Source organism: Muscardinus avellanarius, assembly GCF_963383645.1.
Source record: "Muscardinus avellanarius genome assembly, chromosome: 10".
NCBI lineage: Eukaryota > Metazoa > Chordata > Mammalia > Rodentia > Gliridae > Muscardinus > Muscardinus avellanarius.
This window is the reverse complement of record NC_137796.1, coordinates 55,902,967-55,907,300: the sequence shown is the minus strand read 5'-3', so window position 1 is coordinate 55,907,300 and position 4,334 is coordinate 55,902,967. Positions and strand designations below refer to the sequence as shown.

At 41.2% G+C, this 4,334-nt stretch overlaps 1 pseudogene across 1 annotated transcript; it reads right to left on the bottom strand.

Moving 5' to 3' along the window:
* Nucleotides 1–392: 392 nt before the first annotated feature.
* LOC308267404 (protein FAM136A-like) lies at nt 393–1,264 on the bottom strand (annotated as a pseudogene). The gene is made up of 2 exons: nt 1,209–1,264; nt 393–737 (listed from the first exon to the last, which is right to left on the bottom strand). The product of its transcript is annotated as a protein FAM136A-like (transcript).
* Between the last annotated feature and the right edge of the window lie 3,070 nt (nt 1,265–4,334).

The following is a 4,334-nucleotide window of genomic DNA, read 5'->3' as shown; positions in this document are numbered from 1 at the left end:
ATATCTTCTCAAACTATCAGATCACAGGCAGGTTGGGAGAACCTGTCAGCCTGTAGGTACATGTATTGTTAAGTACCATCTGATGCTTTGAAGGGCTCTGGCTTGGTATGAGGGCGATCTCTACTGCCAGTCAAGCACTCACCACATTAAATTAGGCTTTAGAAACTCTCCTGTGCTACCTTTCACATAAATTTTAGCACCAGTGTCTTCCATTTCACTTTCTAGGACCAAAACACAAAGGAACCAGTGTCTAGAGGCAAGAGACATTATGCCTTAAAACTTGTTGCCACCCTTAGTTTCTTCATGTATAAAATTACTTAAAAGATTAAGATCCCCTTTCCCCTTTTTAAATAGATTCCTGCTGTGAGCCCTAATGGCCACTGGCAAAGACTTTATTTCACAATGGATGAGAGAGATTCCTTCATCTTCTTGGTCATAGTTGGGATGAGGTGCACGTGGTCATCCACACACTTGGTCACACAAATGTCCAGCTGCCGCTTCACCTGAAGTTCCTTACTCCCTGCATCCATCGAATCTTTGGCTTTGTCGTTCCAGGGCCAGGTGGTCCTGGAACCTCTCCAGCTCGCTGGTCACCAGGGCCTGGCCTTGAGCCAGGGGCGCGTGGTAGCGCTCAATGCACTGGTGCACCTGCTGTATGGATGCCTGGTTGTCCTCACAGCAGTTGGCACTACAGCAGAACATGAGGCCCTGCATCTTCCGGATGTTCTTTTGAAAGGCTCCATTTTAAAAGAAAAATTATAAGCCCCTAGCAGCCAGCTAATAGTTAAAAGAAAAATATTTTTTACTGCAGCTTAAGAAGTATAGGCTCAAGAATGAGAAATATCCAATAAGCCCACCCTGTTCCAGGAACCTACCTAGCATCTTATCTATACTGATCGGGTCAGCGCGCCCTGTGCCGGGAACCTGCTGACTACATCTGGTATCTTATCTAACACTTGACCATAGAATGTACTTTTCAAATGATTCTTTAATTTTCTGTAAATGCATGCAATCTGGCCCAAACCCCCCTAACTAGTGGTCTTTTCCCTATAAACTCCTATATGAGTCGGCCCCAGTGCACTGGCTCCTTAATAAACCTTTTGCTTTTTGCATCAAGGACATAAGTCTCTCGTGTGTACTTGGCGTCGCTTATCCCAAGGCTTGATTAAGGGTCTCCCCTCTGCGAGGGTCTTTCACTTTCTCTCCACCTCTCCACCATGGAGTCCACCGCCTCCTGCACCCAGAGCTGCTGCAGCTCAGCCATGGCGACCCTGTGCTGCATGGCGCCGGCACCCTCCTCAATTTCAATTTTCTTCAGTGTTTTTAACATGAATGGGTGTTGGATTTTTGTCAGATGCTTTTTTCAGCATCTATTTATATGATCGTGTGATTTTTGTTTTTAGTTCTATTTATGTGGTGAATAACGTATTGATTTGTTTGCTGAAGTAGCCTTGCTTTCCTGGGATGAAACCAACTTGGTTGTGGCGTACAATTTTCTTGGTATGGTTTTGGATGTTCGTAGCTAGCATTTTGTTTAGAATTTTTGTATCTATGTTCATCAGTGATATTGGTCTGTAATTTTCTTATCTTGAGATATCTTTATTTGGTTTTGGTGTTAACATGAGACTGGCTTTTTGAAGGAGTTGGAGAGAATTCCATTTCTTTCAATTTCTTTTTTTTTTTTTTTTTTTTTTTTTTTGGTGGTACTGGGGTTCCTGGAAGCCCTCCTTCCTCCGGGCTACACTCCCAGACCTATTTTATATTTTTGAAACAGGGTCTCTTACGCCAGCACGGCTGGCTTCGAACCTGCGCGATCCTCCTGTCTCCGCCTCCCAAGCGCGGGGATTACAAGCGTGCGCCACCACGCCCGGCCATTTCTTTCAATTTCATGAAACAACTTGTGGAATATTGAATTTAGTTTTCTCTAAAAGTTTGATAGAATTCAGCATTCAGCTGGAAACCCATCTGGACCTGGGGTTTTCTTTGATGGCAGAATTGTTTTGCCATTTCTATTTCTTTGCTTGCTATTGGTCAGTTTAGTTTTTCTTTTTCTTTCTTTCTTTTTTTTTTTGTGGTACTGGGGGTGGAACCCAGGGGGTTTTCTACCTCCAGGCTATACTCCCAGATCTATTTTATACATCTGTGGTGATGTCTCCTTTTTCATTTCTGATTTTAATAATTTGGACTAATTCCGTCTTTTTTTTGGTCAGGTGGCTAGGGTTTTGTCAGTCTTGCTAATCTTTTCAAAGAACCAGCCTTTTGTTTTGTTAATTCTTTGTATTGTTTTTATATTCTCCATTTCATTTATTTCTGCTCTGATTTTAACTATTTCTTGCCTCTTCTGGCTTTGGAATTAGACTGCTGTTTTTTCTGGGTCCTTGAGATATGTTATTAGGTTGTTTATTTGGTAACTTTCTGCTCTTCTTATGTGGGCATTTGGTGCCAAAAATTTTCCTCTTAACACTGCCTTCAAAGTATTTGTAAATTTTGATATGTCATGTCTCTATTTTTATTTAATTCCAGAATTTTTTTGTTTTTCCCCTTATTTTTGTTCTGATTCAAGAGTGTATCATTCAATCTCCATGTATTTATGCAATTTCTTTTGGTCTTCCTATTGTTGATTTCTACTTTCATTCTGTTGTAATCTCAAAAGATACAGGGAATTACATTACATCTTTTGAATTTGCTGGTGTTTGCAGCCCAGGATGTGGTCTATTTTGGAGAAGGGTCCATGGGCAGCTGAGAAGAATGTGCATTCAGCTAATCCTGGTTGAATATTCTGTATATGTCTATTAAGTCCAATTGGTTTATAGTTTTCTTTAGGTCTGAAGAGTCTTTACTCCATCTTTCCCTTGAAGATCAGTCTAGTATGGTGAGTGGTGTTTTGAAGTCTCCTAATATTATTGTATTTGGGTCTATTTGAGACCTGATGTCCCAAAGACTATGTTTTACAGTTGTGAGTGCACCCACATTTGGGCCATAAATGTTTACTATCATTATATATTCTTGCTGGATTGTTCATTTTATTAATAAGAAGTGTCCCACTTTGTCTTTTCTGATGTGTTTTAGCTTAAAGTTTGTTTTATTAGATATCAGTGTTGCTACCCCTGCTTGATACTAATCTTGAAGACTCTGTCTACTACCACTCCACTGTTGTTCAACCTGTAGATCATCAATACTGGGTTGTGGTTACTCTGGGATTCCTTCTGTCTGCTGCTATGGTGGCATTTATGGGTGTCAGGTGTTAAGGTCAGGTATTCTGTCTGTCACCACATTTATAGAGAGTTGACTCCAAGGTGTGACCAAAACATTTTGAGATCTATGTGTTTTTAAATTTCAATGTGCAGGATCTTGGGCATTTCCTTCTATCAGCTGTGGTTAGTTTATCCTTACTGTCTGGAAGTCCTTTTCTGCGGTTCGCCTCTCTGGTCCAATTTTAGTTATAAGGACTTAGAGGTGTAGGCAGATATATACAAAGGGAGGTTGTTTTTCATTCAGTGGTGAAGGTTGGATGAGGGGACAGGAACTGGAATGATGGGTGCAGGAATAGGGTAAATTAGAGGGTATGATCAAGTTTTTTTCCCCCTAGAACTGGGGATTGAACCCAGGGGCATTCTATCTCTGAGCTACACCTCCAGCCCTATTTTTTAATTCTTTATTTTGTTTTTTGTTTTTTTTGATTTTTAGTGGTACTGGGGTTCCTGGAAGCCCTCCTACCTCCGGGCTACACTCCCAGACCTATTTTTACATTTTTTTTTAATTTGGAAACAGGGTCTCTTAAGCCAGCGCGACTGGCTTCGAACCTGCGCAATCCTCCTGTCTCTGCCTCCCAAGCACGGGGATTACAAGCATATGCCACCACGCCCGGCTAATTCTTTATTTTGAAACAGGGTCTCACTGAGTTGTGGAGGACCTCATTATGTAGCTGAGGCTAGGAAAAAAACCTGTGATTTTTCCTGTCTCAGCCTCCCAAGTTACTGGAATTACAATTGTGTGCCACCATGCCCTGCTGATCGAGTTGAATAAGAGTTTAAGTGTTATGAGGTAGAAATGAGAGATAGTGAATATATAGGAGGATTCTAGTAGTCAGTGTAGAGTATTTAGGTATAGTGATGTAAAATGGATTGAATATAAGAAAAAGAAAAAAAGAAAAAAGTTTGGAGGGAGGAGACTAGATGGGAAAGAAGGAGGAAGCTTGTAAAAGAAATGGTGAAAACAGCAAAGAAACACATAGAAAATAACAAAACAATGCCGGGCGTGGTGGCGCACACTTGTAATCCCCGTGCTTGGGAGGCGGAGACAGGAGGATCATGCACATTTGAAGCCAGTCTCGT